This window comes from Callithrix jacchus, chromosome 16 (assembly GCF_049354715.1).
Source record: "Callithrix jacchus isolate 240 chromosome 16, calJac240_pri, whole genome shotgun sequence".
Lineage (NCBI taxonomy): Eukaryota > Metazoa > Chordata > Mammalia > Primates > Cebidae > Callithrix > Callithrix jacchus.
Window position 1 is genome coordinate 54,233,487 of NC_133517.1, and position 21,891 is coordinate 54,255,377.

A 21,891-nucleotide genomic window follows, 5' to 3' on the forward strand; every position below is an offset into this window, starting at 1 on the left:
AGGCATCTGCCCGCCCGCGCCGTTCCGTCCCGTCACCCCGGCAACGGGACCCTCTCAGAGGCTGGCTCCAAAAATGTTCACAATGGGGTTTTTAAAACGGTTTTGTTAGGGACAGATGCCCGTGTGAGTTCTCCGACAATGCCTGCTTTCTTCTCTGCCCGCGGAGGGGAGGCGCCAGGCCCGGCCCCAGCCCGAGCGAGGCGCGTCTGTCGGAGTCGCCCGTTTCCAGAACCAGCTTCCAGAACCCGCCTCCTTCCAGAACCTCCGTCCACAGCCCACCTCCTTCTTGCATCTGCCTCTGGAACCCACGTGCTTCCAGAACCTGTTTGTAAAACTTGTTTCCAGAAGAAACCTGCTTTCTGAATCACTTTACTTCCAGAGCTTGCTTCCCGGACTGGCCCATTTCCAGAACCTACTTCCAGAACCAGCTTGCCTCCAGGACCACCTGCGTGGAGAACTGGCCTGCAGCCCAGGACTGGACTCCCTGAGCCTGCACAGCCCCATGTGGGCTCACCCAGCTGTGTGTGACGTTCCAGGCCTTCCATGCTTCCCTAGGTGTCTGGTGACTCGGGAGCCTGCTCGGATTTCACGTGGGCCTCGCCTCAGCTCAGAACACACCCTTTGAAGGGCAGGGAAGGCAGGACACAGGTGGTGACCACGGCTCCTGTTCACCAAGTTCCTCTGAAGCTGGGCCTTGTCCACATTTACTGCCCCACCGTTAGCCCAGCCGAGCTGGAGCTGAGGCCTGGGCTCATTCTTGTGCCTGTGCTTCCTGCCCCACAACAAGGACACCTGAGCCTGTCATCCCCAGCTCTAAATCCTGAAGGCTAAGCTCCGTGGTCTGCAACAGTCATCTGCGGCATGCCCCTACCAGCAACAGCCTTCTCACGAGGCTCCTAGCAGCCACGCCAAACCTCCTGGCCTGGGGCCTGTCCTCCACTCCTGGCCTTTTGAGACAGGGTCTCACTCTGTTGCCCACGCTGGAGTGCAGCAGTATGATCACAGCTCACTGCATCCTCCACCTCCCTGGCTCATAGGATTCTTCTACCTCAGCCTCCTAAATAGCTGGGACTACAGGCTTGCACCAGCATACCGGGCTAATAACTTTTGTATATTTGTAGAGACAGAGTTTCACCACGTTGCCCAGGCTGGTCTTAAACTTCTGGGGTCAAGCAATCCACCTTTTTCAACCTCCCAAAAGTGCTAGGATTATAGGGATGAGCCACCACACCTGGACTTTTTTTCCCCTCTTTCTCTTGGCCTTTTGGGGCCCATAAGTGTCTGCTCCCTGGGAGCCTTTCAGCTTGTCGTCTGCCTGGTGGGTTCCCACCTGTCCTCATTTCTGCCTGAATTGCACAGACCACATGAGACCTTCACTCGCCCCCTTCACCAGCAGCTCTGTGGCCCAAGCTTTCACAAGGCCAGGGGCTCCTGCCATCTTACCTGTGGGCCTGAGCGTGGGCCGCTGCTCCGAAAGTTCACGCTGAGTGCACTTGTGTGGGGACCCATGTGAGCCGTCTCCTTGCAGGCCTGCTGAGATCTTGTACCAGGAGACACAAACTCTCTGTGTGCTCTTCAGACTCTGCGATGTGTACAGGAGACATTATTGTATCAGTGCCCTTCTGCAAGCATGTGTGACTGAAATGGCATCCAGTTCTTGAATATTTGTTTACTCAGCAGTTTTGCTGGCTTCTTGGTTCAGCGGACAGGCCATTGGAAGGTTAGGAGTGGCTCTCAAACTTCGAGGGTCATCGGACATCCCCTCCCTACAGGGTGCTGTTTCCTGAAGGAAAATATTCAATTATTATTATTATTTATTTATTTATTTTGAGATGGAGTCTCACTCTGTCACCCAGGCTGGAGTGCAATGGTGTGATCTTGGTTCATTGCAGCCTCCATCTCCTGGGTTCAAGCAATTCTCCTGTCTCAACCTCCTGAGTAGCTGGGATTACAGGTGCACACCACACCCAACTAATTATTATTTTTTTTGTATTTTTAGTAGAGGCAGGGTTTTATCATGTTGGTTAGGCTGGTCTTGAACTCCTGACCTTGTGATCTGCCCGCCTTGGCCTCCCAAAGTGCTGGGATTACAGGCATGAGCCACTGCGCCTGGCCATATTTTATCTACTTATTAAGATGGAATCTTGCTCTTGTTGCTCAGGCTGGAGTGCAGTGGCAGGATCTTGGCTCACTGCAATCTCTACCTCCTGGGTTTGAGCAATTCATGCCTCAGCCTCCCGAGTAGCTGGGATTACAGGTGTGCTTCAGCACAGCCTGGCTAATTTTTGTGTTTTTAGTAGAGATGGGGTTTTGCCCTGTTGACGAGGCTGGTCTTGAACTCCTGAACTCAAGCGATCCACCCACCTCGGCCTCCCAAAGTGCTGGGATTATAGGCATGAGCCACTGTGCCTGGCCCCTGAAAGCGAATATTCTAAACGAGAATTTGACACTGAGCTAAAATCAGGCTGGGGAGTACAGTAAGGATATTTCAGCTGTGGAATATAGTGGCAGAATTTTTCCTGCACATTCAACCTGTTTCTCAGGAAGCCACTGGAAGATGAGTGTCAACAAAAGGAGGGATTAAAGCAGCTCTCGAGTGGAGAGGAGCCCTGGTTTTAGCATTTACAAATGTCCTTGGTGTAATTATGCCACCAAGGCCGATTACATGCTGACGAAGTGAAGTTAGCGGACGGAGGTAGGAAGAGATGGCTGTGCCAGCCGGTGCCAGCACACTGCTGGATTAAACCAAGGATGGATAAAACCTGGAGACAGGAACCAGGCATCCTACCCAGCAGAGGGCTGGAGACAGGAACCAGGCATCCTACCCAGCAGAGGGCTGGAGACAGGAACCAGGCATCCTACCCAGCAGAGGGCTGGAGACAGGAACCAGGCATCCTACCCAGCAGAGGGCTGGAGACAGGAACCAGGCATCCTACCCAGCAGAGGGCTGGAGACAGGAACCAGGCATCCTACCCAGCAGAGGGCTGGAGACAGGAACCAGGCATCCTACCCAGCAGAGGGCTGGAGACAGGAACCAGGCATCCTACCCAGCAGAGGGCTGGAGACAGGAACCAGGCATCCTACCCAGCAGAGGGCTGGAGACAGGAACCAGGCATCCTACCCAGCAGAGGGCTGGAGACAGGAACCAGGCATCCTACCCAGCAGAGGGCTGGAGACAGGAACCAGGCAACCTACCCAGCAGAGGGCTGGAGACAGGAACCAGGCAACCTACCCAGCAGAGGGCTGGAGGACATTTCTGCAGGGAAGGCAGTTCCCAGGAGTGGGAGCAGCCAGGCTGGTGGGCTGCGGGTCAGAAGCCTGTTCTCTAAGATGAAATGGATAGACTCCCTGGTTATCCAAGCACACTGAGAGGACACTTGGTTAGCTGCCAGCAAGCTTGGGGTGAACTAGTAAACAGCATTGTGAGATGATGATTATACAGATACAGGTTTTAGTGCAGGCTCTTGACTCCTGTCTCCCATAACCCTCAGTACACTCATCTGCTGCAATGTTGGGGTGCTTTAGGCCTCAGGAAACAACCTTTCTCTGAACTTCCGTTCTTTCACCCTCCCAAGGCAGGACTCCCATCTGTGGGTCAGAAGACCCTCATTCCAGAGAAGGTTCTGCCCGTCCCCTGGAGTTAAGAATGCTACTCAGAGAGGCCTTTGCTGGGTTTACGTCGTGTACTTTTGTCCATTTATATTAATACACAGTTGTCAGACATGCCTGTGTAATGAACCCTCCACAAAACCCCAAAGGATAGGGCGCAGGAGCTTCCGGAGAGCTGAATGTGTGGATGTTCCTGGAGGGTGGCGCACCCAGGGAGGGCATGGAGCCCCACACCCTTTGCCCCATGTCTGTAATCCCCACTTTGGGAAACCAAGGCAGGAGGCTTGTTTGAGGCTGCAGGATTGGAGGCTGCAGTGAGCTAAGATCATGCCACTGCACCCCAGCCTGGACATGAGTGAGAGCTTGTCTCAAAAAACAAAAATTGCACATGATCGAAAATGTAACTACAAAGTAAATAAATAAAATTGATAGACTATAACCTAAGGAAGTGCTGTCACCTCAAGTGATTTTACTGCATATACACACACAAAAGTTACCCAAACCAAAAGAAAGTAGGAAGAGTAAGTGACTGAAGGTTACAAATTGTTACTACCTGTTGGGAGTAGATGCCCGGCGCCACAAAGACAAATCAGCCCTGAGACCAAGGATCTCTCAGTAACACAGTTGTTACCTCATGGGCTGCAGGAAGGGCACCCTCACTAGCCATCGTGCCTCGAGAGTACAATGAACAAAGGAAAACACAAATTTATCCCTAACGCCTTTGGGGTCGTCCTTACTGCTGTGTCTGATCTCCGTTGGCTGGAGCCAGACCGCACAATCTAAACTAAAACCTGATTGACTAACAACTTACTTTTCTAAACAGGTGAAAGCAGTGGAGAGCTGGGACAGGCCTGTGAGCACGTCCAGCACAGATATCCCGGTTAAAGTACAAGGACATAGAGTGTACTACATGCCTGTAACATGGCAGGTCTAACAGCTACATAGCAGAGGGCTTAACAAAGTTATTAGCACGCTTAAGACTTACCAAGAAAGGAAACTTTAAAAAGGAACTTTTCTACTTCCCACAGCACTCATAAAGCAAAAAAGCTGATGGTTTGAGAAAAACAATTTGATATATTCCTGGGATGGAACAGAGAGCTTGTATCGGCTAGGGTTTGCCTCTGATGAAACAAGGCGTTTCTGTTTTTCCCTAGAGGCTGAGTGCAGCCACAGGGGCGATGCCAGGCTTCTGCCATGTGTGTCCCCCAGTGTGTGTCTTCAGCCTCCTGGTGAAGGTGAAGCCGCTCCTCCTGTGAGCTCCTTTCTGTTTCAGAGAGGAAAGAAGAGAAAAATCAGAGAAGCAACACATTCCAGAAATTCCCCACGTGTGGCACACAGCCACACGTGGCTGCAGGGAAGCCATGGGAGTGCCACTGCAGGTGGGGACGTCGCTGTCCCATACCAGTCAAGGTTTCGTTGATCAGGAAGAGAACGAGAACAGGCAGGGTTGGCCACGAATAGTGGCTGGCTGCAGATTGAAGACACCAGTGTACCTGATTGGGAATAGCTAAGCTGCAGGAGTGACCGTACAAACTGTAAGAGAAGGTCAGCTTGATCTAAAGGAAATGATGGATGATTTTGTACCAAAACATAAATGATCAAAGGTGACCTAAGAAAAGGGAGAAAGCCTGAGTAGCCCAATAACAGTAGAATGAAGTGTTGCAGGTCCTACTTAGGCTCGAGGCACTGTTCCAGCTTGCAAAAGGGTGGACATTTTCCCATGTCTTTTCTTTCTGTTTTTTGTTTTTGTTTTGTTTTGTTTTGAGACAGAGTTTCATTTTTATTGCCCAGGCTGGAGTGCAGTGGCATGATCTTGGCTCACTGCAACCTCCACCTCCCAGGTTCAAACGATTCTTTGCCTCAGCCTCCCAAGTGGCTGGGATTAACAGGCAACTGCCACCACACCCAGCTAATCTTTGTATTTTTCATAGAGAGGGAGTTTCACCATGTTGGCCAGGCTGGTCTCAAACTCCTGACCTCAGGTGATCCGCCTGGCTTAGCCTCCCAAAGTGCTGGGACTACAGGCATGGGCCATGTGCCCGGGCCTAATTTTATCCATGAACAGATGCTGCGGACCACGTTGGTGGCCCAGCCCATCCACCTCACCATTCTGTCCTTACGAAGTCCTGTTTGGCTTGTGGTGGCCTCCTCAGTAAAGCCACATGCTCCAGGGGAGAATGGCGAATCCTGGCCCCAGAAGGTGTAGACCAGGATGCCTGAGCAGAGGGTGTCAGAGCCTGGATCTGCTGAATGTCCTGCAATGGCGGGGTGCACCTGCACCATCGCTGTTCTGTCCTGAGGTGAGTAGGATGCATGGAGCCCCTGTGGTCGTGTCAGTCCTGCTTCCCTGGCAATGACTGATCTGCCTGTGGGCTGGTGATGCAGGTGGCAGGTGGGGTAGGCAGGGAGTTTTCAAGGGGCTCCCAGGAGAGGTTTCTTGGCCCTCGGAGGGTCCACAGAGGGGAGGCCATGTCTTCCTCCCTGGGCATTCTTGGGGCTGGCTGTGACACCTAGAACCATGCAGCCGTCCTCTGACGGTGGGGGAGGCCACAGAGACTCTGAGGGCAGCAGAGAGGAAAGCACCTGGCAGCACTCCCCTTGACGCCCCCACTCCCACCTGGACCTGCTCCTCTTCCTCCTCGCTTGCTGAGATAACAGATCTCCTTCCCATTTAAGTCACTTTGAGTTGGGTTTTCCAAACAATATACATTATATATTTGATAAAATATTAGCAAATAAAATTATTTATTTGTATTAGAGCATAGACCCACCCTGACCAACAAATTTCCACAGGAGGAAATTGTTCAGACAGGGTGATCTCATCCATATGTTACCAAAAGAACAGCAGACACTGATATTCATGTGGCCCCCAAAACACTGGATACATTCACGCAGGATTCCTAATTTTAAAAACTCTAGGTAAAACAAGTAGGAGGAACTGGAAGAAAATGTATCAAACACAGATAAAAAGACTATTCACGTGTTAAAATCTTAAACTCATTGTCATTGGGATCTAGATGAGATAGGGACGCCTGCTACCACCTCTGTTCTTCAGAAGGGTAAATTCTTAGCTCCTGGTTAAAGAAATAACACAGAAAACTAAAGACTGGGAGAAAGGCAGTTATCTTTATATTCAGGTGGCATGGTTGTGTAATCTGAAATCCCAAGAAATTCAACCAAAAAACTACTAGGACTAATTAAAGAATTTGGACGGACCAGCACAGTGGCTCATGACTATCATTGCCGCACTTCGGAAGACCAAGGCAGGTGGATCGCCTGACATAAGGAGTTTGAGACAGGTCTGGCCAACATGGTGAAACCTCATCGCTACTAAAAATACAAAAACTAATTGGGCATGGTGGCATCCATCCGCAGTCCCAGTTACTCAGGAGGCTGACACAGGAGAATCACTTGAACCCAGGAGTCAGAGGTTGCAGTGAGCTGAGATCTCGCTACTGCACTCCAGCCTGGGCAATAGAGTGAGATTCTGTCTCAAAAAAAAGAAAAAAGAATTTGGTAAGGTAGCTGGTTTTAAGTTAACTACATGTTCCAGACTGAACGTCTGTGTCTCCTAAATTCTTGTGTTGAAGCCCCAACCCCCAGTGCGATGCCACCTGGAGATGGGGCCTTTGGGAGGCATTAGGGCCCTAAAGTGGCCACGAGGGTGGGGCTCAGCTGCGGGATATTAGTGCCCTCATGGGAAGAAACATCTGACAGGGTTGGCATTCTCGCCTGTAATCCCAGTGCTTTCAGAGGCCAAGGTGGGAGCAGTGCTTGAGGCCAGGAGTTCAAGACCAGCCTGTCTTGAGACCAACACAGTGAGACCCCATCTCTACAAAAGTATTTTAAAAATTAGCCTGATCTGGAGGTACGTGCCTGTAGTCCTAACCACTCAGGAGGCTGAGGCAGAAGGATGGCTTCAGCTCAGGGTTTGAGGCGGCAGTGAACTGTGACTGCAGCATACTCCAGCCTGGGTGATAAAGCAAGTCTTCATCAAGGAGGAAGGAAAAGGACAAGGAGCAGGAGCAGGAGCCAAGAAGAAGGAAGAATTTGGGTTTGGGGTCTTTTGGTTCAAACGTAAAGGTTAGGTGATTTGATGCAGGGTCAACCCACCTTTCTTCTCTCTACATTCATATATTGAAGCGGTGGAGAAAGGAAGAGGGAGGGCGAAGAAGAAGAGGGGAGGAGAAGAGGAAGGAGGAGGAGGAAGACGACGAGGACGGTGACAACAGAGACTCCACAGATCACTCGTTCTCCCTGACCACCACGGGAGGACACATCAAGAAGGCAGCTGTCTGTAAGCCAGCAGGGAGCCCTCACCAGGAGCTGCATTGTCTGGCACCTTGATCTCGAACTTCCAAGCCTCCAGAACTCTGAGAAAATTTATCTCTGTTGTTTAAACCATCCAGTCTGCGGTATTTTATTATGGCAGCCCAAGCAGACTAAGACAGTATATAAAGATTACTTGCAGCTGGGCGCAATGGCTCAGGCCTCTAATCCCAGCACTTTGGGAAGCTGAGGCAGGCAGATCATGAGGTCAAGAGATCAAGACCATCCTGGCCCACATGGTGAAATCCCGTCTCTACTAAAAATACAAACATTCGCCAGGTGTGGTGGCGGTGCCTGTTATCCCAGCTACTCAGGAAGCCGAGGCAATCACTTGAACCTGGGAAGCAGAGGTTGCAGTGAGCCGAGATTGTGTCATTGCACTCCAGCCTGGGCGACAGAGCAAGACTCAACCTCAAAAAAAAAAAATCACTTGCCTAAAAAAAAAGAGAAAATTGAGACATTTTTCTTCACAAATGTGACGAAGCTACAGGCTTGTCTAGGAAGACATTACATAGGAATGTACATTTCAAGCTCATTCTTGTCGGTCAAGGCCAAGGTGGAAGGATCACTTAAGCTCAGGAGTTCGAGACCAGCCTGGGCAACATAGCAAGATGCCCATCTCTAAAAAAATAAAAGAACTGCGTTGGACGCAATGGTTGTGCACCTCTCAATTCCAGCTACTCAAGAGCCTGGGGTGAGAGGATCCCTTGAGCACAGGGTGTGGGGCAGTGGAGAGCTATGATTGTGCCACTGCACTGCAGCCTGGGTGACAGAGCAAGATCCCATCTCTAAGGAAAAAAAAAAGAGGAAAATGCAAGTTACCGGCACCCATGGAGCCACATTCTCCTGCACTGCTATTCAGGGGAAGGCAAACCAAGCAACTGTGAGATACCCACTTTAACTCATTAGATTGTCAAAAACTTGAGAGGTTGATGGCATGCAGTGCTGATAAGGAGGAGCAGAAGCAAGCATTCCCAAGACCTGCGTGGATGCCGTGAAGCGATGAAGCCTCGCAGGAAATTGGAAGAAGCACTTGACATTGAAATACGTGTGCTCTTCGCGTCAGTGGCCCCACTGTGTGAAATTAAGCTTTCTAAGGTAAAAATGTCAGAATTAATAGAAACAAAATAAAAACCTGAATATAACCCCAATGCTCTTTAACAGAGGCAGGACAAACATATACTGCAGTTTCCATGCTGGATACATGCGGTTATTCCATCTGAAAGACATATGCACTGGCCGGGTGCGGTGGCTCACGCCTGTAATGCCAGCACTCTGGGAGGGCAAGGCAGGTGGGTCACTTGAGCTCAGGAGCTCGAGACGAGCTCAGGCAACATGGTGAAACCTATCTTTACAAAAACATTCAAAAATTAGCTGGGCATAGTGGCTGGTGCCTGTAGTCCCAGCTATTCAGCAGGCTGAGGTGGGAGAGAATTTCTTGGGCCTGGGAGCTGGAGGTTGCAGTGAGCTGAGATCGTGCCATTGCTCTCCAGACTGGGTGACGGAGCCAGACTGTCTCCAAAAAAAATACACTAGCTATATGGAAATTGAATAAAACAAACTGCAGAATAATGTGTGTGGAAAAAAATTCCACATTGGTATTTTTTAAAAAAGATAAGAAACGGAAGCAAACTCATGTAGGTTTATGTTTGCAGGAGCCCAGACTGAGCGTGCCAGCACCAGCTCCGTCCCATTCCACCATTTCTGGCTTCCTCAGTTGAGTGTGTGTGGGGGGTGCTGCCTTCTGCTTCACATGCTTCTGTATTACTGGACTTGGCACAGCAAGAATGCATCATTGCACTTAAAAAAATTTAGTTTCCTTTTTGTTTTTTAAAAATTATTTTAGATTTGGAAGTGCATGTGTGGGTTTGCTACATGTGTATTGTGCATTTCTAAAGTTTAAAAATTTAGTTTAAATGAGAGGATGGAAGGTGAGAAAGTAGATGAGAGCTTTGGTGAGATAAGGCAGGGGATGGAGGGTGGCGGGAGAGGCGTGGCAGTGAGCCTAGGGGCCTTCTGCAGGTGAGAGGATAACTGCTGATGGGGCTGCTTGATGCTCTTTCATGTTTTGTAATTTATTAAAAAAAAATTGGGATGGGGTTTCACCCTGTTGCCCAGGCTGGTCTCGTCTTGAACATCTAAGCTCCAGTGATCTGTCTGCCTCAGCCTCCCAAAGTATTGGGATTACAGGTGTGAGCCGAGGTGACTGGCTTTGTTTTTTTTTTTGAGACACGTCTCCCTCTGTTGCCCAGGCTGGAGTGCAGTGGTGTGATCATGGCTCACTTCACTCAGCCTCAATCTTCCAGGCTCAAGCCATCCTCCCACCGCAGTCTCCTAAGTAGCAGGGACTGCTGGCATGCACCACCACACACCGCTAGTTTTTGTATTTTTTTTTTTTTTTTGTAGAGATGGGGTCTTGCTATGTTGCCCAGGCTGGTCTCAAACTCTGGGCTCAAGCAATTGGCTCACTTTGGCCTCCCAACGTGCTGGGATTACAGGTATGGGCTGCTGCACCCAGCCTGCTTTATGTTTTTATATGGACCAGTATTTTGCAAGTGTGAGCCTGGCAGGCTCTTGGTGCTACCAGGAACATGCAAATTTTCCAGACAGGCAGGAACCTGGGTTCCTTTCTGAGCCTCCAATGTCCTGGGTGAAGACCCCAAGGTCTGGAGAGACTGACCAACTCACCCAAGGCCCAGTGGCTGTGAGCTGCAAGCCAGGACTCCTCAAAGTACCGGCTTCTCCCATGCACACTAGCCCATCTGCAGAGCCCGTCAGGCTCAGGGGACTGCCACCACTGAACCAGAGAGGCAGCAGGAGGATGTGGTCTAGACAGAAATCTGGAGAAAGCAGAAATTCCCTGCTTGGCTCGCATTAGGGCATGCTGGGGACTGAGCCCCTTGCCCAGTGGGTGCTGGGCATTCGGGTCTGGGGTCTTTCAGGTCAGCCCTAAAAGTGGATGAGAGCGCTGCTGCTCCCTCCACTTTCCATCTGGTTTGAAGCTTCATTAGTTGGGGTTGCTGCCACCTGTATGCACATTGGCGTTTTTTTTTTAAGATGAGGAGCAGAGTAGGTAGGCTTTGGAGGATTGGCTAAACCCAAAGCATTTAACTGCTCATGTATTTGACCACAGCTGTGGCCTTCTAGACCTTGGAGTCTGGGCTTGCAGCTGTATTAGAAGGTGCACAAACCCACATAAACTGAAGAATAAATGACCATAAGGCCTGAGGGAACATGCTCTCCTGCTGCATGCGGGCACTCGCCTGTGATGAATGGAGTAACAGGTACCACGGGGCGACCAGGAAGCCTTCATCAATGGTGGTAATAGCCACCGATGCATCATCTGTGGAGGCATCACAAGGGACGGCTGGGGCAGAATCAACAGAACGTGAGAATGAATCGTTTGTAAATACCATCAACACTTCTGTGTTCGTGAGAAAGACATTCATCATTCAGAAACCACCTTTAGTAAAAGATGCACCTGCCTTCCTGGCGAGACGGCCCATCAATCCCACCCCTGTCACGGGGTCAGCTCGGGGCTGCCTAAAGCCCCAGAGAACAGACATGCGTATTTATTCTTATTTGAAGACAAGTTGAGAGTCATTAAAAAGAAAAAGCCACTGAGAACATTAGCTTGCAGGGAGCATGGTGGAAGCCACATGGGGACAGAGAGAGCTGTTTAAAGCCCTCTTCTTCGGGGTGCCCTGCCAGGCCCTGGTGGTGGGGCCTCTGTAAGCAAGGAGCACCCAGCTTGCTCTGGGACCTTCCCAGGCTGTGTGCTCCTGTCCCTCCAGGACGCTGAGGTGCTGAGTGTGCACTTGGGGAGGGAGAGAGACGTCCGTGCTTGGCCACTGGCCTCTGGGGAGCTGCTCTTTTCTGGCAAATAAAGGGAAAAGGATACGGGGAAGGGGAACAAATTATTGTCCTAAATGTGGCAGAGTCGCCTGGCATGGGCTCTCTTCTGGTTGCCAGTTTCATCTTTAGGACAGCGCCTTAGTGAGGGTGCCCCAGGTGCAGTGGGCTGGGTGTTGGCAGTGGGCACTTACTGGGCACAGATCCTGGCAGGTGGACGCATCTGCGGCGTGTTTTATACAAATGAAGCCATCCACGGCCTTCTGCAGTCCAGCCTGGTGTGGAGGGACCACTGCCATGGAGCAGTGAAACTGGAGTGTGTGTGAGGGTTACTGGTGGGTTCCACGTGGGCAGCGGGCGGAAGGGGTGTAGAGGCTCAGACGCAAATTTGGCCTTAGCAGCTCAGAGAAGGATGGTGTGACCAGCAGATGGGGACGGTTTGGGAGGAAGAGGCTTCAGCAGACAGATCCTTGGGTTTGGGATGCTGGGCTGGGGCATGTCAGGGGAGACGTCCTGAAGGCTGCCGAGTCTCCAGCTCAGGGGCCAGGCTGGAGGCCAAGGTCCATGCTGTAGACCTTTGCTATACAGCTGTGGGGAGAGCGCCAGGACAGTTCATGATAGTGGGCCTAAGGAGGAGGGCAGCAGAAACAGGGCTGCGTGACCCCAGGAACCCAGGGAGGAATCAGTTCCAAAGGAAGCCAGTAACCAGTGCATGCACCATCCATTGCCACTGACAGCAGGACTGCCCAGTGTGAGGGGGCTGGTGGACACCCTGATGGAAGTGGTCTCAGTGGGATGTGAGAGTGAGACTTTCTTTTTGAGACAGGCTGTCTCACTCTGTTGTCTAGGCTGGAGTGCAGTGGTGTGATCACGGCTCACTGCAGTTTTGAACTCCTGGTCTGAAGCAATCCTCCTGCCTCAGCCTCCCAAGCTGGGATTACAGGCATGTGCCAGCATGCCTGGCTAATTTTTGTATTTTTTGTAGAGACAGGGTGTCCCCATGTTGCCCAGGCAGGTCTGGAACTCCTGGGCTGAAGTGTTGCGCCTCAAGTTTTGAGATTACAGGTGTGAGCCATTGTGCCCAGCCAGACAATGAAAGTGCTTTAATGAGGATCGACGTGCATGAGAGGGGCAGAGATGGACGCAGGGAGTGAGGACACCTGAATTCTGAGGCAGGTGCAGTACTGGTTGTGGGGCCAGGGGAGGACTGACGGGTGGCTGGCCTTTACCGGGCGTGAAGAGTTCCACCATAGTAACAGGAGGGAAGACGGAGGGGAGCGGGGTGGGATGGGGCAGGGGCACAGTCGGGACAGATGCGGTGCTGGGAGTGTGGGGCACCTCTGCAGATTGTCTTCATGTCAGTGACACAGGAAGCCAGGCCTCTGCCCACAGTGGCCAGGGAGGAGACACAGGCAGGATGGGCTGAGAACAGGCGCTGAGGCCCAGCCCAGTTACATGGACACTCAGGAGGCTGAAGGCTGGGCTGGACCAGGGCTTTCAGGGAAGGAGAGGGGCAAGGGCCAGCGCCAGGGTGGCTCGGATGGGGACTGTGTCTTGCTGAAGTCTTGTGATACATACAAGAAAAAAGTTCTTTTTTTAAAAAAAATTTAAATTTAATTTAACTTTGAGATGGAGTCTTGCTTTGTTGTCCAGGCTGGAGTGCAGTGCCGTGATCTCAGCTCACCGCAACCTCCGTCTCCCAGGCTCAAGAGATTCTCCTGCCTCAGCTTCCCAAGTAGGTGGGGTTACAGGTGCCCACCACCATGGCTGGCTAATTCTTGTATTTTTAGTAGAGACGGGGTTTCACCATGTTGCCCAGGCTACTCTCAAACTTCTGGCCTCTAGTGATCTACCTGCCTCGGCCTCCCAGAATGCTGGGATTACAGGCATGAACCACCAGGCCTGGCCAGGAAAAAAGTTCTTAACTCCAAGGACTGTTAATCATTTGAACCTAATCGAGACTCATTCTGAATGGAGTCTCTGATGTCACTACTGAATACCTCGTCAGATGTTTTTGGATACAATTTACATTTTTTGAGCCCTTCCCAGACAGTCAACGGACACCAAGGCTTTTACCCCAAATCTGAGACCACCTAGCAGAGCTACCCTTGAAAATATACATCATCAGGAAATATGGATCATCTATTTACAAAGCAAAAGAGGGGCATTATTCAGTGGAACCAAAACCGCCTTCTCTCTGAAAACCTGTTTCTATTTTCCACGTGTGACTAATTTTAATCTCGGTGACTGAGCGGTAATGGTGTTCTGTTCGCACTGACGCTGACGGTGGGCTTTTTAGGAAGCACATGATCTATGTTGCCTTCATGGTATCTTTTTTTGGTTAGTGTTTCTGTGGCGTTCTGAATAAAATGAGTTCAGTGTCTGTGGCTCTAGAAAGCCCAGCGCCACCGTAGATGAGAGGCCATCTGTATGCGAAGTGTCTGCAGTGCCTGCTCCACAGAGGGCCGCCTGGCCTGGCCATCATTCACCTCAACAGGAAAACAGCTATCTGCCTGAGTCCATTTGTTAAGAAGACTGTAAAATGGCATCTTTAATAACCTCAAACAAATACACTAAAACTTATCATAAAATAGCCAGGTTGTAAAGGGAAGGAGTGTTTGTTGTAAGCTCCTCTGTCTTCCCCAAGTGGATGTTTTCCAGGCAGTTCTCCTTCCTGTGATGGGGCTTTAGGGTCAGAAGACAGTGCCACTCACCCAAAGTGGAAGCCTGGGCACCATCCTCAACCTGCTCATTCTCATTTCCATGCCCTACTAATTATCAGACGCCTCCCCTCAACCTCTGCAGGCCGTCCTTTAGGCTCCTGCTGTCTCTGGCCTGACCAAGCCCGGTTTCCTCCTGCCCTGCCAGCAGTGTGCCTGCTGGTGCCCTCATCTCTCCACAATGCACACAGGATCATGTGCGGGTGGTGCTCCATGGTGCCCGCACCATTGTGTCCACACCCGAGGCCCTTCCCCAGCGCCAACATGCACACAGCACACATGCAGCACAGCTGACGCTTGGCACCCTGCCTCTCCCACGCACTCCAACACCCCCGCCCCCCGCACCTGTAACTTCCTGCCTCAGGGCTTTCCTCAGTGCTGGCCTGTGCCCAGGCCTGCTGGAAGTGCAGTTGGTGGAGGTGGGGCGGCATAGATAGCCCCTGGAAACCAAAGCAAATCTACTGGGAACTGTGTCCTGTTCTCTCCCAGAGGCCTCCAGGAGGCCTACTTTAGGGGCCACGGCACTCACCTGCTCCCCAACACACTTACTCCCTTCTCCCTTACCGTGCTTCCTGGGTCCACCTCTCTGATAAAACACCTGCAGGAAGAGCCTGTTTGAAGAGAGCCATGCTCCATGCTGGCCATCCGCGGCCACTCGCTGTGCCCTTGTCCCCACAGCTCCCTCTCGGCCTGAGGGCCTTCGTCCTTCTGCTATTGTGGCCACATCTGCTCAATTTTCCAGACTCAGTTTCTCCCACGTCACCCCAGACCCACAGACCCCGATGTGGTGCGTCCTGCACCCCACTGGTGTGGCCTGGCAGCACTTCAACCAGGCACGACATTCAGGCTAAGTGGAGACTCTCGCAAGCAATATACAGGCTGCCAGGCAGATGCCACCCGGTGACAGCTCGCACCTCAGGCCTTGCTCCGTCAACTTTTCTCAAAATACGATCCTGTTTATCTTCAGGATTGCAAAAGTCCCGCAGGATCTGGCAAGGCTCCACCACAGCACAGTGGTCCAGGAGCACCTCTCCACCCAGGCCGGCCGCCACCCACCCACCTCCTGAGTGCCCGCCAGCACCGCGGCCCGCAGAGCGCAGGAATCCAGAACCCAACGGAGCTCGGCCACCAGAAGTCCCACGAGGCCACCGCAAGCCCCACGTGGCCACCGCGTGGCCTTTTCTGTGCCTGCGCAGACCGCCCCCTTCCCCCTTCCCGGCAGCACCTGCGGCGTCAAGGCCTGGCACGTGGCGGGGGCTGCGCATGTGCGGCCCGAGGCCCTTTCCGGCGTCTAGGAGCAGACCTGGGGGAAGTTAGTCAGCGGAGCTGCGGTGGAGTGGCTCCGTGGTGGAGTCGCTTCAGGTGGGCCCTGGAGGAGCTGCAGAGGAGGTGGGACTCGGCCTGAGGGCGCGGGGCCGCCAGGAGGGAGGGGTCAGGTCCAGCCCTCGGTGGCGCTCTTCCTGTGGGTGACCCAGGCCACGCCGTTGGTGACGACCCCTCAGGTTTCCCATTGCTCCGCGACTCCTCCGTGTACCTCCCGCTCTGCACACCACGCCACCAACGTGTCCCCTTCTCCGGGCGCTCAGTGTTGCCTCCACCTCCCTGGGCCCTCCTTTGGTGTCCCCGCTGCAGGCCCCCTTGTCCTCCTCCCTCCTTACGGCCCCTCCCCCTTGGTGTCCTCTCCCCTCGCCGCCCCACCCCCATCACCTCCTTGGCCCCTGACTTTCTGCTTGGGCCCTGCACCTGACCAGCGGTGCTACTCTGGCTGCCCGGGAAGAGGGCCTGGAAATGGCGGTGGCTGGTAGTATCCGGCTCTGTCCCCTGCCCCAGAGGGACTGCTTTGGATGCTCTTGCCCCAGGGCCTTCCCTTATGGAGCCGGCCTTTTCCCCGCCCTTCTCTTCTCCTGGGCTGCGACCGGCCTCCCTTCTCCTGGATCGCCTTGCTTGCGGCCGCCTCAGCGCCTCCAGTTTGCAGCTGTTTTCCTTTTGGTCTGACGCATCTAAAGCGCTAAGTTCCCAGCTGAAACCCATGAATTGGCTACTTTCATGGGAGTCTCTATGCAGCCTTCCAAATAGTCTACTTAAGGGCCAGTGCAGTGAGTCACACCTGTAATCCAGCACTTTGGGAGGGTGAGGCAGGAGGATCGTGTGAGCTCGGGTTTGAGACCAGCCTGGGCAACATAGTGAGACCCTGTCTCTTAAAAAAAAAAAAAAAAAAAAAGCAAAATGCTTTACTTAGGCTGGGCGTGGTGGCTCACGCCTGTAATCCCAGCACTTGGGGAGGCCGAGGCAGGCAGATCATGAGGTCAGGAGATCGAGACCACCCTGGCCGTGGTGAAACTCCGTCTCTTAAAAAAAAAAAAAAAAAAAAAAAAAAAGCTTAAGAGTGATTTAAAAAATGTGAATGTGATGGCGTGTAAGACCTGGGCAGGGCCGGGTGCGGTGCTCACGCCTGTAATCCCAGCACTTTGGGAGGCCGAGGTGGGCGAATCACTTATCAAGAGATTGAGACCATCCTGGCAAACATGGTGAAACAGCTGTGTCTACTAAAAATAAAAAAATTAGTTGGGTGTGGTGGTGGGTGCCTGTAGTCCCAGCTACTTGGGAGACTGAGGCAGGAGAATCACTTGAACCTGGGAGGTGGAGGTTGCAGGGAGCCGAGTTCCCACCACTGCACTCTGACCTGCCGATATAGTGAGACTCCATCTCAAAAAAAAAAAAAAAAGACCCGGGAAGATGTTTGGCACTGGCTAACGGAAACTTTCTAGAGAGCCTGGTCGTGTAGTAGTTAGTGGTGTCGGGAATAAGCACCATCCATTGGTGGGTGGAGCCAACAGAGGCCTCTCCTGCCCTCTCGGCTGCTGCCGTGGTTTCCGTGTCACTCCAGCCATGGGTGCGGCAGTGTCCCTGCTGCCTGGGTCCAGGCTTACCTCTGGAACGGTCCTGCTGCTCTCCCCAGGGCCTCAGGGACGTGTGTGTTTTCTTGCAGCTGGGGACACTGGGTTGCAGATAGAGAGGCGATGGGAGATGGTCAGGGGCCCGATTTGAAGCAGTTCCCAGCGATGCTGAGTTGCCCGAGAGGTAACAATACTGATGAGAAGCGGCAGCCTTTGCGTGTTTGTCACTGGGGGTGCTTCACCTGCTGGCCCCGATTTTGTGACATTCGGGTCTAATCTCATCACTACACCAGTAGAGGGGGTTGGGAGGAGCTCTCTGGGCCACAGGTGGTGTGTGAACCGGAGCCTAGGGTAGGAACCGAGGAGGACTGGAAGGGGTGTGAGGTCTCTGCCCTCCTGTGAAGCTGATGTTTCTTCCTGTCAAAAACATCATTTTGGCGTTGGTGATGCCTGTTTCTTCTTTGGAGTTACAGGAACGTATCTCTTTGATTAAAGCAAGAGTCCTGGTAGATAAAACTGGAAAATGAGAAGCAGCTCCACGTGAAGAAGCCAAACAGAAAAATCAGGGACAATGGCGAAGACAAGGTTCGAACCTTTTATTTACAGACAGAGTCTTGCTGTGTTGCCCAGGCTGGAGTGTAGTGGTGTGATCTCGGCTCGCTGCAATGTCCGTCTCCCAGGTTCAAGTGATTCTCCTGCCTCAGCCTCCAGAGTAGCTGGGACTACAGGCACGTGCCAGCATGCCTGACTAATTTCTGTATTTTGGGTAGAGATGGGATTTTACCATATGGGCCAGGCTGGTCTTGAACTCCTGACCTCGTGATCTGCCCACCTTGACCTCCCAAAGTGCTGGGATAATAGGCGTGAGCCACTTCACCCGACTTTTTTTTTCTTTCTTTCTTTTTTTTTTTTTGAGATGGCGTTTCACTCTTGTCACCCAGGCTGGAGTGTAATGGCACAATCTTGGCTCACTGCGACCTCCACCTCCCGGGTTCTCAGGATGGTGAGGTTGGGGCTATAGTCATGCACCACCACACCTGGCTAATTTTGTATTTTTAGTAGATGGGGCTTCACCATGTTGGCCAGGCTGGTCTAGAACTCCTGACCTCAGGTGATCTGCCCACCTCAGCCTCCTTAAAGTGCTGGGATTTCAGGCATGAGCCACCTCACTCGGCCTAATGCTTTTAATTTTTCTAGAAACAGGGTCTCACTTTGTTGCTCTGGCTGATCTTGAACTCCTTGCCCCACGCAGTCCCTGCCTCAGTATCCCAAAGTGCTGGGATGACAGGCATGAGGCACCACACCTGGCCTTCATGTTTCGTTTTTATTTTATTTTTAATCTGCTCTTATACTACATACCAAATGTTTCATTTTCAAATTCACTATATTCAATACGTTCAGTATGTTGTGTTCTTAATTTTTGTTTTTACTCATGAACTTTTTTTTTGAGACAGGGTCTGGCTTTATTGCCCAGGCTGGAGTGTGGTGGATCATAGCTCACTGCAGCCTCAACCTCTTGGGCCCAAGTGATCCTCCCGCCTCAGCCTCCTGAGTAGCTGGACTACTGGCATGTGCCACCACGCCCGGCTAATTCTTCTTCTTCTTTTCGGTAGCGATGGGATCTCCCTATGTTGCCCAGGCTGGTCTAGATCTAGGCTCAATCCTCCCGCCTCAGCCTCCCAGAGTGCTGGGATTACAAGTGTGAGCCACTGCACTCAGCCTCATGAACCTTTAAAATGAGTTAAATGAGTATTTTGCAAGTATTAAAAGCTTTTTTGATCATTTACTTAGATACATTAAAAAATACGTACTTTGTGTTCACGCTAGGTGCATTGATGCCACATTTCAGGAGGGTTGCATCTGCTGCCAGCACGCTGCCTGTGTCATGTATGGGGTGTTAGGTGTGGGGACCGCATGCTCGTCCATCCTGGGAGGATCAGTTACCAGTTACCTGGAATCCCTTGATGGCTGCTGCCAGACTTAAACTGTAAGGGCAGTAGCCTTGAGTTGGGGAGTGGGTGGCCTGGACCTGGCCGGCTCCTGCCCTGAGTGTTGTGTCTGTCTGCCCGCCCTCTGGCCACATGCAGGATGCCGTGGTGGGGTTCATTCTAGTGTTTTCACAGAAGTTCTGTTTATTGTGACATTTCACAGAAATGTCCTCAGTGTAACCCTGTTCTCTTGTGACCTATAGCAGTGCTTGAAAGAAGAAGATAAATTCTCCATTTCAAAAGAAAATCCAGGACAGGACAGTCTTACTGTCAGGTAAGGTTGTTCTCTCTATCCCTTTTCTTTGTAGTGGGAGGTGAAACGGGATGGCAAGGGAATGGGGAGTGAGGGCACGGGTGAGATCAGCTTTCGTCCTGAGAGCCTGGCCTTTGCAGTGGAGTTGGGACCTGCCTCCCTGTTCTTTTTCCAATCTTTGCTTCCACTTGAGCAGAGTCAGAATTCACAGGACTGCGGAACAGGTTGGTAACACAGGCTGCCTCTGACAGATGCAGAAATCCAGCTCTTGCACATTTGTGTGGGGGCCCAAGTGTAACAAGGGGGTCTGGCATCTCCCTCGTGTGCCAGGGGTCCTTTTTGTTGGTTTTTGATTTTGTCAGATTGTTACTGTGGTAACAATAGTTGAAGAAAGATGACTATACCTTTTCCAAAGACTGGAACCAAAAAAGGTTGACAAGGCATTAGGCCTGCAGCTGTATTCACTTTCCCTCCTTCTGCTGTCTCCTCTGATGCTGCTTATGTGTGTCAGATAATCAGGTAAATAGCTTTCTGTGTCCGGAAGAACAAAGAAAAAAGCCTGATGGAACAATAGTTAGGTTTTGCTTTTGAGAAATGTGTTATATGCACGGGTTGACGGCAGGCTGTGTGTATCCATTCAGTGGGATGGATCAGTTTGAGCTGATTCTGTCCTTTTAAATATGGTGTCCGTAGATGGACTGAGCACCTGGTCTTGGAACGCAGGAGCTGTTTAATGTGGCGGTTTCTCTGCAGCATGTCGGAGTGTGTGTACTGATTTCTGGTGAGGAGCTGTGCCGTCCTGGTTGTGTCTGCCTGTACCGGGCCCTCCCGGTTGTGTCTGCCTGTGCCAGGCCATTCTGGTTGTGTCTGCCCGTACCAGGCCCTCCTGGTTGTGTCTGCCCGTGTCGGGCCGTCCGGGTCGTGTCTGCTGCATGCTGCTCCGCATTCTTCTGCCATCCTGGCTGTGCTGAGAGCTGGAAATGCAATTCTTTTTTTTGAGATGGAGTCTCACACTGTTGCCCAGGCTATAGTGCAGTGGCAAGATCTCTGCTCACTGCAGTCTCTGCTTCCTGAGTTCAAGCAATTCTCCTGCCTCAGCCTCCCAAGTAGCTGGGACTACAGGTGTGTGCCACCATGCCCAGATAATTGTTTTGTATTTTTAGTAGAGACAAGGTTTCACTATGTTGGCCAGGATGGTCTCGATCTCCTGACCTCGTGATCCGCCTGCCTTGGCCTCCCAAAGTGCTGGGATTACGGTGCCCAGCAGGGAATGTAATTCTGAGTCGGCAGGCGGCACCCAGGCCACACCTTCCAGGACGCTGGGCCTGTTGAAGCGAAGGCAGAAATGGAGATTTTATGGTGAAATATCCCAGGGTTAAGTGTTGCTGCGACTTTACAGAACTGCTCGGCTGTTTTCTGTGCATCACTTTCCTTTTTTTGTCTTTTTTCTTCTTTTTCATATTTTGTCACATTTGTCTTTCCATAAATGTGGTCTGACCACGTGGCACCCTGAACTCGCTCGGCCTGTTCTGCTTCTGGGAGCTGCCCAGCTCTCAAATTAGTCTTTGCTCAGTTAAACGCTGTTGAATTTAATTTGTCTGAAGGTTTTCTTTCAATGCTCCCCTTCTCCGTTCCCCCAGCCCCTGGCAACCACTGACCTGCTTTCTATTTCCGTGGATTTGCTCATTCTGGACCTTTCCTGTGAACAGAATCCCACAGTGTTTCTCCTTTGTGCCTGGTTTCATTCCTGTCACCTGTCTTCAGCATCCATCCACAGTGTGCCAAGCATTAATGCTTTATTCCTCCTTACAGCTGGACGTGCCCTGTCCCGTGCGCACTCTGTGCTTTGCTGATCCGTCCGCCTGTTGCTGCCCCATTTGGCTGTTGTGAGTCACGCTGCTACGACTGTTTCTTTATCTGCATTTGTCTGGATGCTCTTGGCAGTGCTTCTGGGTGCATAGATAGAAGTGGAATTTCTGGCTCCCCTGGGAATCTCATGTTTAATTTACTGAAGACCAACGAACTGTTTTTGTTTCTTTGAGACGGAGTCTCACTCTGTCACCCAGGCTGGGGGGCAGTGGTGAGACCTCAGCTCACTACAGCCTCCGCCTCCCAGGTTCAAGCGGGCTCCTGCTTTAGCCTCCTGAGTAGCCAGGGTTACAAGTGCCCGCCACATGCCTGGCTAACTTGTCTTTTTAGTGGAGACAGGCTTTCATCATGTTGGTCAGGCTGGTCTTGAACTC

The 21,891-nt window shown here is 51.8% G+C and overlaps 1 long non-coding RNA gene across 42 annotated transcripts in view; it reads left to right on the forward strand.

Moving 5' to 3' along the window:
* The first annotated feature begins 15,773 nt into the window (after positions 1-15,773).
* The window catches only part of LOC128929888 (uncharacterized), a 34,862-nt gene continuing 28,744 nt past the window's right edge, over positions 15,774-21,891 (forward strand). For 26 of the 42 annotated variants that reach the window (XR_013528016.1, XR_013528028.1, XR_013528044.1 and 23 more), the window contains exons 1-4: positions 15,774-15,899; positions 17,881-17,992; positions 19,235-19,394; positions 19,599-19,669. This is a non-coding gene — a long non-coding RNA (uncharacterized LOC128929888). Of the gene's footprint in view, positions 15,900-17,499; positions 17,592-17,880; positions 17,993-19,234; positions 19,395-19,598; positions 19,670-21,460; positions 21,535-21,891 lie in introns of all 42 variants that reach the window. The other 16 variants (XR_013528042.1, XR_013528053.1, XR_013528055.1 and 13 more) reach the window with 12 other exon arrangements.